Source organism: Pseudorca crassidens, chromosome 13, assembly GCF_039906515.1.
Source record: "Pseudorca crassidens isolate mPseCra1 chromosome 13, mPseCra1.hap1, whole genome shotgun sequence".
Lineage (NCBI taxonomy): Eukaryota > Metazoa > Chordata > Mammalia > Artiodactyla > Delphinidae > Pseudorca > Pseudorca crassidens.
Window position 1 is genome coordinate 31,577,326 of NC_090308.1, and position 14,079 is coordinate 31,591,404.

Consider the following 14,079-nt stretch of genomic DNA (forward strand, 5'->3'; position numbering starts at 1 on the left):
ATAGCTAGTGTCATGAATAGAACCTATGTATCTTGACTCCTAATTCAAAGTTGGCTACTCTTTACTATATCAGTGCATTAAGTAAGCTTCTTTCCTTTCCAAGGATATGCATTTTGTTTATTACAGCAAGGCTGAAATGTAATGTAAGAACTATAACTTGGTGGTTAAGAACATGGGTCAGGAATCAGTCTGAGTTCAGATTCTTTTTTTTTAAATTAAATTTAATTTTTTTAACATCTTTATTGGAGTATAATTGCTTTACAATGGTGTGTTAACTTCTGCTTTATAACGAAGTGAATCAGCCATACATATATCCCCATATCTCCTCCCTCTTGCATCTCCCTCCCACCCTCCCTATCCCACCCCTCTAGGTGGTCACAAAGCACCGAGCTGATCTCCCTGTGCTATGTGGCTGCTTCCCACTAGCTACCTATTTTACATTTGGTAGTGTATATATGTCCATGCCACTCTCTTACTTCATCCCAGCCTACCCTTCCCCCTCCCCGTGTCCTCAAGTCCATTCTCTACATCTGCATCTATATTCCTGTCCTGCCCTAGATTCTTCAGAACTATTTTTTTTTTTTAGATTCCACATGTATGTGTTAGCATAAGGTATTTGTTTTGTTCTTTCTGATTTCACTCTGTATGACAGACTCTATGTCCATCTAACTCACTACAAATAACTCAGTTTCATTTCTTTTTATGGCTGAGTAATATTCCATTGTATATATGTGCCATATCTTCTTTATCCATTCATCTGTTGATGGACACTTAGGTTGCTTCCATGTCCTGGCTATTGTAAATAGAGCTGCAATGAGCATTGTGGTCCATGACTCTTTTTGAATTATGGTTTTCTCAGGGTATATGCCCAGTAGTGGGAGTGCTGGGTCGTATGGTAGTTCTGTTTTTAGTGTTTTAAGGAACCTGAGTTCAGATTCTGATGGTACAACTTAATGTGAGAACTTGAGAAAGTTATTAATTGACATAGCCTTTCCATTTCTCCATCTGTAAATGGATAAAATAATAATAATCAACCCGTAGGATTTGTGGGGGGGGATAAAAATGATATAATCCACATAATAATAGATAGTACAGTCTGTAGCACTATTTAAGCAGGTGATAAATGAAAGCAAAGCATACAGCAAAAAGTAAGTTGTTTTTTCTCCTGGAGTATTTTTGCACAAGTCCAGTTAAGTTACAGAGACATGTCCTATGTCCGTACGTGTTTGAAAACTTGAGCTTTCTTTCTTATCTTTTAAACAATTATTTATTTATTTTAAAAAATTTTTATTTTATATTGAAGTATAGTTGATTTATAGTGTTATGTTAGTTTCAGCTTTACAGCAAAGTGATTCAGTTATACATATACATATATCTATTCTTTTTCAGAATCTTTCCCCATAGAGATTATTACAGAGTACTGAGTAGAGTTCCCTGTGCTATATAGTAGGTCCTTGTTAATTATCTATTTTATATATAGTATTGTGTATATGTTAATCCCAACCTCCTAATTTATCCCTCCTCCCAATCTTTCCCCTTTGGTAGCCATAAGTTTGTTTTCTAAGTCTGTGTGTCTGTTTCTGACAAAATTCATTTGTATCATTTTTTTAGATTCCACATATGAGTAATATCCTATGATATTTGTCTTTCTCTGTCTGACTTACTTCACTCAGTATGATAATCTGAGCTTTAGATGTTATCTCAAGAATAAGATTCAAAGAGCTGAAAGAAATGACTGAGAAATATGTGAAAAGTTCTTGAATGTTTGTTTATTTGAAATAGATAATTGATTCTGAAGTCAAGCCTATAGCAAATCTCAAATATGTAAAGGAACACAGTACATGTTAATTTGGAAGAGGAAAGGAGAACGGCCAAGGAGGACAAGCTTTCAGTGAGATTTCCGATTATTACTTTTCCCTTTTAAAACTTCTGGGGGCTAGACTCATCTTCCAAGTTTCACACCTGGCCCTGATAACTTGTTTCACAGTTCTTCAGAATACAGAAGTATGGCAAGACGTATGAATCCAGCCACCATGCAGGTCAAATAAGAAGCAATGGCAGGTTTTGCACTTCCCTACTTTCATCTCTTGTCTGAGTTTAATAGATGAGCTCCATGTAATTTGAGCCAGCTCTAGACAGCAGAATATAATCCCGACACTACTCCAGGAAGAGAACGTCTCCACTCTGCATCTCACTTCTCCGACTGTGTTTCCATTTTCTCTGCCAGGCACAGGTGATTCAGTCTCTCTTGCCCTCATTCTCTCTGCCACTCTGCAGGCGATGAGCCCATATTCAAGTCCAGTTGCTGTGTCAGTAATGAACTCTCAAGCCACAGTCCTTCCTTGTTATCACTTGTAGTTCTTTTCACCTTGACCATTACGAACCCTGTATATGACTTTTCAATATAGAATATAAGTGCACGTTGGCCAAGGAGATCCACAAGTTAATTATGCCAGTGGTTCTTCTTCCTATTTCTTGAACGTTACATGTAAGTAAGCATATAACCATCTACATTGCTCCTTACACATTTTCCTCTCTTATAAGCCTTGAAAGCTGTAAAAAAGTTAAGCTTCATTTTAAAAAATTCACTTACTACTCATTTGGAGAATGTACGAAAGCACCAGGACTTTATGTAATCACTTTGCTTTGAAAGGAAATGATATCATAGTCTCAGCAATGCATTTTTGTAGTGCATTTTCCCAAGAAATTAAATATTAAATAGTGTATTTGCTCGACGTACGAGAGCAGAAGCTGGATGGTGGCCTACTGTATTTTATGAAGATGGCACTGTGGGCTCTACGTGCATGTTTTGTTTCTCTCGGCATTGTCCTTTCAGACAGAACCCCATTGGCACTCTTGGCAAAGGCCCAGACTTTTAAGGCATATACCTTGTATACAGACTCTACCCTCTACCTTTTACTCTATTATCCTCCTTCCATTTTTCCTTTTCCTCTCACTTTCTGCATGTATCTTTTCCTGTTTTATATTTTTAAAGGCTTCTTAAATACTTTCCAGAATGAGGTATGAGTGAGTGAATGATAAATGATAAATGACACACTTCTAAATGTGATCTGTATGTTTGCCTTACTCTTACATTTTAGTTTTAAAATTAACCTAACAACCCAACATTTTGCTTCTTAATACCGTAGCTCCTAGGATAATGAAGTCTAAATTAATTTATGTATTTGTTGATTGTTTGTTTTGTACCAGGTTCTATACTATGTGTTAATACAGTGGTATGTAAAAAGATGTGGTTCCCAACCCCATGGAACATACATTCTGTATAAATAAAGTTTTCTACTAATTAATTACTACAATGTCTGCACCAGTATTTTCTCTTCGATATATTTAACTTTAATATACCTCGCAATACTTTCAATATACTAATGTGTTTTTTTTTGCATTTGTGATATGTGCATCTATTTGTATTAAACTTGTCTAGTCTGACAGAGAATACAGTGCCACAAAACCTTCTGGTCTTCTGTTGAGTATTGTTAGGATTGTCAATATAAGAATTATTGATTAGGATTCTGTCTTCATATAACTCTCCAATAGATTTTAGTCTCTGTTAGTGTAATTGTTTATAGGATAAAATTTATTTTCTTTTGCTCATTATAGAAGGAATTTCCTCTGAGGGTCATAGACAGTCCCCACGACCTTATAAATCAGAACTGATGTTTAGCTGTTAAACTAAATCAGGAAGTGTGGTACTGTGTGTGTATTCATGTGTGTGTGTGTGTGGATTTGTGTGTATGAGTGCATCTGATTACACATTCATAAATACGCAGCAAGTAGTCAAATCCTGATTCTCTTAAGCACGTACTTTTATCTTTTCTTTCCTTTCCTCCTCATTAAAGCATTTAATTATCTATTTGCTTATGGGCTAAGTGGGTTGAACAGGCAAGACACCTGCCCTCTAGCATTATTGTCGAAAGATTTTATTAAGCACATCATTGCACTAGGCACTGGGTAGTTGCTGCACCAAAAGAGCTGCGTACTCCGAGTTTCCAGGTTTTTTCCCTGTCAGAGATGGTTCTTATGCAACTTAATCTCCACATTCATGGAATTAAAATATAGTTTTTTTTGTTTTGTGGAAGGTTGATTCAAAGTACACCAATTCAAGTTACGTCCCCATTCATAGTCCTGTGGAAGTAGCTGTTTTCTTTTTCTGGTTCTTTTACTTCCATAGTATCTTTTCTTCTCTCTGTCCCAGATTCTGTCTTTCTCATGGAAGAAATCCTTACATATTTTAATGAGCATTTTGGGGGAAATCATAGGATATTAAATTCAGTTTGATATTTATCTAACTCACCATCTGTTCAAACCCATTTGAGAAAAATATCTTCAATAATTACAACTGCAATGCCTATAATGTGCTCCAGAGCACTGCACAGTTCCAGGGGCACCAGCTGTAGTCTCTGTGACTCAGACCTCACAACTACATGCGTAAAGGGACCCCCAGAGCTCCAGCCCTGGCTCTGATCTTTCTCCTATGCCTCATCTGTCTGCTGAATGTCCCGCCTTCTCAATATCGACATATCTAAAAATGACATTTTCTTTTAACTCCTCTCAACTCAATCAATTCCTTGCACTGATTTCCCCATCTTGGTTCTTTCAATCCTGAAAAAAATCCAATATGTTGAAGTCCTTCGCCTTGCTTTGTATTTAGTTAGTCATATAAATGTATTGACTCTTTTATGAAAATATTGCAGGCATCCATCCAGTCCTGCTCCTTGCTGGTTCTAACGCTCCTGGTTTAAGTTTGTGTCTTAATTCATATCTGGGCTCTTGCCAGTCCCCTTTCTTAACAGGGCCTGTCTCTGTTTCACTGATCAAAACTCCACTTAAAACTCCCACTGAAGTCGGCTAGTTGCCATGACTGAAAGAGATTTATGCTTCCAAGCACTCCTGTGGAACGTATGATTATTTTCTAAAATAGTCAATAAAGTTGTAAGCTCCTCAAGGGGCACTACAGCTCTTGATGCATCTTGTACATTCACATACCCAGCTCTGCGATTATCACCTAGTCCATGATCAGGAAGTAAACACATGTTCAGACCTCTCTCTGAGCTCCAGGTGCTTATGTCCAGCTACCTTTTACACATCTCTATCTGAGAACATCAAACAATGATCATTGTGTCCCCATCAAATCTTTCCCCTTTACTGCCTAGTTCTGTGAATCATCCACTCTCCACCCAGGTACCCAAGCCAGAGACCTCAGCTCATCCTTCAATCTTCCTCTTTCCAAGCCCCAACATTCACTCAGTCACCAGACCCTGCTGAATTGTCCCAGCATGCTAGCACCTCCTTGAGTTTTCTCAGTCCACCCTTAGTACTGTTATCTTCACATAAGCGCTGTGTTTCTCGGTTGTATTGCTGCAGTGGCCTCACAGCTCCCACAGTCATCAGTCTTTCTCCCTCTAATCAATGCCATTTTAGTGATCTTTATACATTGGGAAACTGAACCTACAACTTTGTTGCTTAAAACTCATCATTGTTTACCAGTAGCCTTCCTGGTAAAGTTCAAACTCCATAACGAGACATCGAAGACTTATTTTCTGACTTTTGCTTTCCACTTCTTTCCTCCCTTCCCCTCCAAACTCCATTAGTAATGGTGACTGACTCTCCGAAGGTCTTTCCCCAGGTAATTTGTCCAAGCCAGTCATGGTAGTCCTGAATTCTCTTTTCTAGTGAATATTTAGGAAAGGCTAAGTGACCCAGTTTTGGCCAGTGGGGTGTGAGAAGAAGTCTGCTGATAATATTCTAGGAATTATTTTCTCATTTAAAATACAGACCCAAGGAAAAGACAGCTCCTTTCTGCTTCTGAGTATTCCCCTGGCTGGAAATGATATCTGGACATTGTGCAGCCATCTTGCTACAAGAACAAGGATAAGACCAAAAAAGGGAAGAGAGCAGAGCCACAAGAATTTCAGAAAAGCATTGTTGGAGACCCGGTGCACTGCTCCTGGACCATGCCCTCTTTATGAGCTACCGTTCAGGTGAGACGATACATTTCCTCATTGCTTAGGCCAGTCTAAGTTTGGGTTTTCTGTTATTTGCAGTTGAAGTTATGATAAGGAGTTGCTCCAAACATGCCATGCTTTCTGTTTCCTTCTGATCTGTGCAGATGCCCCCAGCTAAAATGCCTTCTTTTTCTAGGTTTCAGGTCTAAAAAAAAAAAGTCAAGCCTTTCCCAACTGCCCAAAGTAGCCATGGTAAAACTCTTTGCTTACCCAAATCTTAGAACTTTTCACTACGGTTAAAATTACTCATCTGTCTCCTCCAGTAGTCTTGTTCTGGACATGTCAATCATGGTTCTTTCATGCCCATGGTACCTTTTAATTCATTCATGTATACATTTATTTGACGAACATTTATTGAGCACCTCCTATGTGCCAAGCATTATTGTAGATACTGGGATACAAGAGTAAATTAAGAGTAAATCAAGCCAATAAGTTCCTTGCCATCATGGAGTTTAAATTCTAGGAGGGAAGGCAGTCAATAAACAAAGAAGCAGATATACAACATGAAGAGTTCGAGGAAATAGTGATGGGATGAGGGTCATAATTTAGATAAAAGGTCAGAGAAGACTTCTCTGAAAAAAGCCCTGAGGGAAATAAGAGAGTAAGCACATGGATGCCTGAGAAAGGAACATGCCAGGGAGAGAGGACATTGAGTGAAAAGGTCTTGAGGGGAAAGAGTGCTTGGTGTTCTGAGGACCAGTAGGTGGCTGGAGCAGGGTGGAGGGCGGGGCAGAGCGGTAGGAGATAAGCATCAGGAAGTAACTTAGGAAGAGATGTGGGATCTCGTAGACCTAGAAGTTTAGATTTGATTCAGAATAGAATATTTTCAATGAGGAACAACATGATTTGAGCTGAGTTTTAAGTGTATTTTACTAGCTTCTGTGTGAGGAAAGGGCTGTGGTGAGAGGGGAGGGGAAACAGGAGACCGTCACTGTGGTCCAGGGGAGAGACCGTGGTGGCTGGACCAGGACATAAGGCGTGGCCATTTCTAAGAGATGTTGCCACGCTCACTTCCTTGCAGAGGAAAGTAGCCCTGGATTTATGACCAGACAGCTCTCTTCCCACTGCCAAACCTCCTCAGCCCCTGCTACTGGACTTGACGTTGGTGTCCCATCCCAGAACAACTCATCCATAAACTCTCCACTGACCTGTGAGACAGCTTCAAATGAAAAGCAGTGTCAAGATATGAATGAGTCATTCGGTAAGCCACAGAAAGAAGTGAGAAGAACCACAGAAAAGGAGACAGGAATGAATAGGTGGGCTGTATCAGTGGCAGAGTGTAGCGTAGGAGCCATGCGTTGAATCTTCTGTGGCAGAGACAAGTTGGCTTGATCTCTAGAGAAGCCATGGGTGCTGAGTGGACTCTGGGTTCCACCTCTGTGGACCCATAGTGAGTTTCCTGGTTCCCAGGAGTCCTGATTATTCCTGTTGCCTTCTCGTATTGCCACATGTAGCCCTACTGTAAATCCTTATTAATAGAAAATTACTTGAACGAACCTATGCTTCCTGCATCCAGGACATCAAGACTTTGGGTTGTCCCAGCAACCTTACAGGGAATTAGGATGTATGACATTTGGTTGTGACCTTGGAGCAAGTGGGACGCTGTAAGGCTCTGGTTCAAATCTCACCATGGACGCCAAGAGGCCATGGTCTGCAGTGGCAAGTGAAACTTTTGCCTGTAATTTCACACACGCCCAAAATGTGTTCTCTTTGAAGGCAGCACTTTGCAGGACTTGGTGGCTGCTGTGTTTGTGAAGTGTCAAGAAGCTCAAAAATGTAACCACAAAGGAGTTGGATGGTTGCTTCTCTCAACGTTAGATACTTTCGAAAAGAAATTTGTAAGCTCTGACCTGGGTTGCTTGACTAATGGCAGATAAGGGAACAGTGCACCATTATATAACCATTGCAAGCTGAATTTTCTGCCTACATCCACATCCGAGGCTAGGAGCCGCTGAATATCATGTTCAGAAAATTTTTTTTGCATTGAAGAAATGAAGCATTAAGCACATCCTCTTTCTTGAATGTGAGCTAAGAAATAACTGCTTCACTGGCAATGGGAATAGAAGCTGAAACGAAGCACAGTGTAGGGTCATGCTGAGATAAAATTTTGAGTAAAAAATAAGTAATGAGAGTCAAAGAGCCAGAGACAAGAGCGTGGGCATTTACAAGTGAGGAGTGGCACTTATAGTAGAAACAAGATGGACAGAGATCACAGTGGTGGCGGAGCAACAGATACTTTTTTGCTGAGGGACAAAGCAACACTGGAGTCTAGTAGCTGCGCTGGAGTCTTCCAGTGCCCCGACAGCAGTCCCATCAGGTCAGACGCCTGCCTGTGCAGCTGTATTCGGTGCCCAGGGTGGTTTCAGCCTGCTCTGATATTGGAGAGGCATACACTTTCTGAATTGCTCTGAAAGCTCATAATGAGGTAAATATGAAACAATTTTAACAGTCATTTAGAAAGTGATTTCACATGTATTTTTCAGTTGATGCAAGAATCCTAATAGATTGTTACAAGAGGGAGTGTCTTCCTTTGACACATTCACTTGACTTTCCTTTGGAAAAGTTACACAGCTTGTGGGTAGTATGACTTCTCCAAGTCCCATGTTCTTGCCACAATTTCAAGGAACGTCACAGCTCTCCAATGAGCAATGGACACCATTTAGGTTCCATATTGAATGTGTAGGTCTCTTGCATTATATCTTAAGTCCCATACATTAGGATTTAATTATCTAGGTTTCAAGATCCTAGCTTCCTGGTGATTAATAATAGATATTGTTTGTTTTTCTTTTGAATGACAAGTTCCATTCAGAGAGTCAGAAAGTCGTGTGTTCGCCACTGAAAATGTACGATAAAGCACAGGGGCTATTTGATGCTCTAGGTTTCTGTATGCTGAGGACTGCTTGTATTCAGTCACACTTAACAGACATGATAGGCACTGATAGTCTTAAGAAAATGACTTTGATATATTAGGAGGACAAAAAAACACAATTTCCTTAAAAATGTTTCAAATCCACACACAGAGTAGTAAAAATGACAAAAAAAAACAGGTTTTTCAATAAATTGATTTTTATTTCTTCAATACTCAATGCCAAGTCATCTTCTAACTTCTTTTGTCTGTAAACTACAAGGAGTAACAAAGAAAAATGCGATCAGATAAAACAGCCTTTCCCTCTTAGCTGGTACTACCCCTGAATCAGTAAACGTATGTCCTATCTGTGTGAGATTCATGTTAATTCATTGTAGAATTATAGATTTTCAGGGCTGTCAGAAACCTGAAAGATCATCTGGTCCCACCATCGATCTCAAACTTATAGAATATCCTAGCAATTTCACTGCTTGCAAAGAGTGAATTATTGTTTCCTGACACTGTATTCCTGGGACTTTCTAAGAAGTCTAGCCAAATAAACCAACACTCTAAACGAAACATAATAAACAACACTCTACAATTATAGCAATTGAAAGGCAATGTGTCTAAAATTTCCTTGCACTGGAGAAGCCCTTTGTGGTTGATCGATGTGATGTTGCCACGTGAACTTCTTTGTATCCAGGCCTCATGACCTCAGTAGAGACAAGGACTCAGCTCTGTAGGGTCCAGTAAAGACTCACCCAAAGTAACGATGAAAAAAAGAATTGGTGCGCACAGAGCAGGACTCTAGGATACATTCTTTTCTTTTCTTTCTTTCTTTCTTTTTTTTTAATCTGGTAAATCCTCAGTAAATTTAGATGGACTGATGTGAAGCTGCACTAGTAATTTAGTAAGATTGAATGATAGATTCAATAACAGATCGACGTGTTGCACAGTGAGAGTCCAGAAAACTCCTCTTGTCGGGATATTCTAATAATCTTCTTAGAGACATTCTTAATCAACTGCACCAGCCTTTCAAATACAGGATTTTAATGAGACACAGAGATGTTCTAATCCTTCTAGTCAGCTGAAGTTATTGCAGGAATAACAGTGTCAAGGAATACACAGTTGCTTGTAACTGCCATGGAGCTGTGATTGTTTCAATAAAGGGTTTAGGAAGAAAGGAAGTGAAGATTAGAGCTCACATCTGCCAGACTCTAAAATCCATTCTAAAGTCCACAGTATTATTCTTTCTCTCAGTCAATGCAAAGCGTATATTCAAAACAATATGTTAGGGAAGCAGCCGCATGGCACAGGGATATTGGCTTGGTGCTTTGTGACAGCCTGGAGGGGTGGGATAGGGAGGGTGGGAGGGAGGGAGACGGAAGAGGGAAGACATATGGGAACATATGTATATGTATAACTGATTCACTTTGTTATAAAGCAGAAACTAACACACCATTGTAAAGCAATTATACCCCAATAAAGATGCTAAAAAAAAACCAATATGTTATCAGCTTTTGGGAATAGCATGGAAATATTTCCATCAAATATATTTTGCTGTAAGTAGACAAGATGTATCGACAACTTGAAAATTCAGGTGTGTCAGATGGGAAATCAAAGATAATGGGGTAATACTCACAATGATCATTTCCATGCACAGTGTTTAATCAATTATAAGCCATTTTAGTGTAAATTTTTCTACTTGACCCTCACAACAACCCAGCGGAGGTTCAGAGGTATTGAACAACTTATTCAAGGTCACAGAAATAATAGATGGAGTCAGTGAGTCCCAAATACAAAGATTCTCAGATAGCTTTTAAATTGGTCAAACTCCAGACCCATATTTAGATTGACAGAGGCCATTTTGAGATCAAATCATATTTGATGCTACTCTTCCAACTCATTCAATTGATTTTTTTAAAATTCAAGATACGAAGTTCAAGTTTAGGAAAAGTCCCCAGTGGACAAAGATAGGATGCTCTGGTTTCAAAATAGCAGGCTGAGCATGCAATAAATTCTGATGTCTTACAACAAACCCTAGAAATGAATGTGTGTGTGTGTGTGTGTGTGTGTGTGTGTGTGTATAGTCACACTCACCCTAATAAAGAAAATTTTAAAAAATTGTGACGAATCCCTACATTACTTAAAATAAATGGAATCAGATTTTAAAGAGGTAAATAGCAGCACCAAACATGTGCATAAACCCAAGGGAGTCACACCACAAAAAATAAGAGAAACACCAAATGCAGTTCAAGCTAAGAAGTGGTGGAAACCGGAAGCTGGAGGAGGCCAAGGGGGCGGTCAGGAGGATACTTGATTGGGTTATTGTCTTCAAAAGTACTTGGCAGATGACCCCTTAGAAACACATACACAGATGCTCACACACGCACACACTCTATTTTAGGGTAGGAATCTGTGACAAAGAGTATCCATTTCCAAGAGAAGCAATGCTTGGGGCAGAGGGCCAAGCCCTTGGTGACAGGCAGAGGAGCAGGAATTGTTAAGCTCAGACCAGGTGCCACGATGTCCCACCAGGGGCATCCTGCCCTCCTCCCACACTTGTTTAAAGCCTTGTGGAGCCCAATCCCCATGTTAGCTTTGGCTTTTCCCTGCAGATAAGCTTTGTATACAGAGGCAGCTGACCATCCACAGGAAGCATAGTAGAGAGATAGGCCCAAAGTTAAGAATGAGAGACCAAGGAAAGCCACCCAGTGAAAGAGAGGCAGAACACAGAAGTTAGTCTGAAAAAACAGCTAATAAAGCATTAAGAACAAGATGTGTAAAATGAATCTAATGCTATCACCAGAAACTGTAAAGAAAATATTACACTCAGGAAACAAATTACAAGAGGTTAAAAGAAAGAACTAATTAGAAATTCAAAGTTCAATAACCATACTTGATTAAAACACACACACACACACACACACACACACACACACACACACACAACTAATAGCTAACTAAGTATAGAAGAAGTTTTCCTCAGTCTGATGGAAGTTATTTACTAGAAATATCTAGCAAAGATTATACTTAATGGTGAAACATTCAAAGCCTTGCAAGTAGAACCAGGTATAAGATGAGAATCCTGGCTGTCATTGGCTAATATTCCAATTGTACTAGAGTAAGGCAACAAGTAAAAAACAAGAAGTAAAAGGTATAATGATTAGAAAAAAATGTGATTATTTATAGATAATGTAACTGTTTACCTGAAAAACATATAATAATGAATGATAAGCTATTGGAAGTACATGAACTAATCTGAAAGTGAGTCTGATATGCTATCAACGGACTAAAACCAATGGCTTCCAGATACCTGAGCAATTACCATTTAGAAAATCCCAATCATGATAGCAGTAAAGACAATGAAGTAACAAGAAAGAAATGTAAGAAAGAATAGAATACATTTATAGAGAAAATTATGAAATGTTATTGAAGGACATAAAGTAAGACCCCAATAAATGGTGAGATACCATGGTCATTGAAAGGAAGGCACCTTATTACAAAGATGTTGCTCTTTTTCGAATTAATATGTAAAAGAAGTGCAGTCCCAACCAATATCCCCACCAGACTCTTCATAGAAGTTGACAAACTGAATGTAGAATTTGCATGGAAAACTAAATATGCAAAAATAATCAAAACAATTCCGAAAAAGAACTCTAATGAGCTGGACTTGCCCTATCACACCTCAAAGTTTATTACAAAGCTAGAGTAAATAATGTGGTTTGGTGCAGGAATAAACAAATAGATTAATGAACCAGACAGAGAGCCCAGAAACAGATTCATAGCCATGTGGGGACTTGGAAGAAAGGATGAACTACTCAATAGTTTTTTAAGGCAACTGCCCTCTATGTAGAAAAAACCAATTACATCTCTACAAAAAAGCAAATAAAACTGTATTATAGATCTAAATGAAAAGCAAACTTAAAACTACTTTAAGAATATCTGGAATATATTTATAATTGGCAAGTAAGAAAGTATTTCTTAAGACACAAAACGCAAAAAACAGTTAAGAAACATTTGCGAATATGCCTACCTTTGATTATAAAATATATCCCCAAAAGACTTTATTAAAAAATGAAAAGATAAGTGACAGACTCAAAGACTTTATTTGCAACCTATATAACAAAGGATTCATATCTAGTACATATAGGGAAAGGTTAAGAAAAACAACATATTTTTCATTAACCAGTCTGGCAAAATTTAAACATTAGATAATATTAAATTTGGTCAGATCCTGGTGATGATTTTTTGAATTTGACGTCAAAGGCAAAGGCACAAAAGAAAAAAGCAAAGTAGGACTACGTCAAATTAAAAAGCTTCTGCACAGCAAAGAAAACCATCAACAAAATGAAAACCTCGCAGGTTGGCGAGGACTTGAAAACAGGAGCACTTATAAACTGTAGGTGTGAATGTAAATGGATGTGATCACCTTAGAAAGGAATTTTCCAATAGCCAGAAAAATTTAAAATATGTATACCTTGGAGTTCTACTTCTGGCATATACCCTTGACAAAATTTTACACCTGTGCCAAGTTTGTTCATAATGTTTTTCTTAATAGTGAAAAATTAGAAGCAATATAAAAGTATACCAATCAGGGATGGATAAATAAAAAGTGGCGTGTTCACAGATTGGAGTGCCCCAATACAAGAGTTAAAAAGAATGTACCGGATTTAAGTATAACAACATGGCCTGATCTCAAAAAACTGCCGAGTAAAAAACACTACTAGAATGGTACATATAGTATCATAGCATTTGATAACTGATATAATTTTTTTTAACCTTATATACTTTTTCATATATTTATGCTTAAATATCAGTATCTCATGATACTTAAACTAGTGAATATAACAAAAAAGAAGCAGACTCACAGATATAGAGAACAAACTAGTGCTTACCAGAGGGGAGAGGGAACAGGGGAAGGTTACTATGGGGTAGGGCATTAAGTACAAACTATTAGGTAGAAAATAAGCTACAAGGATATATTGTACAACATGGGGAATATAGCCAATATTTTATAATAACTATAAATGAAGTATAACCTTTAAAAATTGTGAATAGCTATATTGTATACCTGTGACTTATATAGTACTATGCATCAACTATACTTCAGCAAAATAAAAAAAAATCTCATGCTGGGACTTCCCTGGTGGTCCAGTGGTTAAGAATCCATCTTGCAATGCAGGGGACTCCGGTTAGATCCCTGGTAGG

General features: G+C 38.4%; 1 long non-coding RNA gene across 2 annotated transcripts in view; it reads left to right on the forward strand.

The window, feature by feature from the left end:
- LOC137204541 (uncharacterized) overlaps positions 1-14,079 on the forward strand; it is a 229,572-nt gene that overhangs the window by 148,486 nt on the left and 67,007 nt on the right. Inside the window, exon 6 of one of the 2 annotated variants that reach the window (XR_010933695.1) lies at positions 5,794-6,058. The exons of the other annotated variant lie outside the window; for it this stretch is intronic. This is a non-coding gene — a long non-coding RNA (uncharacterized lncRNA). Of the gene's footprint in view, positions 1-5,793; positions 6,059-14,079 lie in introns of those variants that run through there. 2 annotated transcript variants of the gene reach the window in all.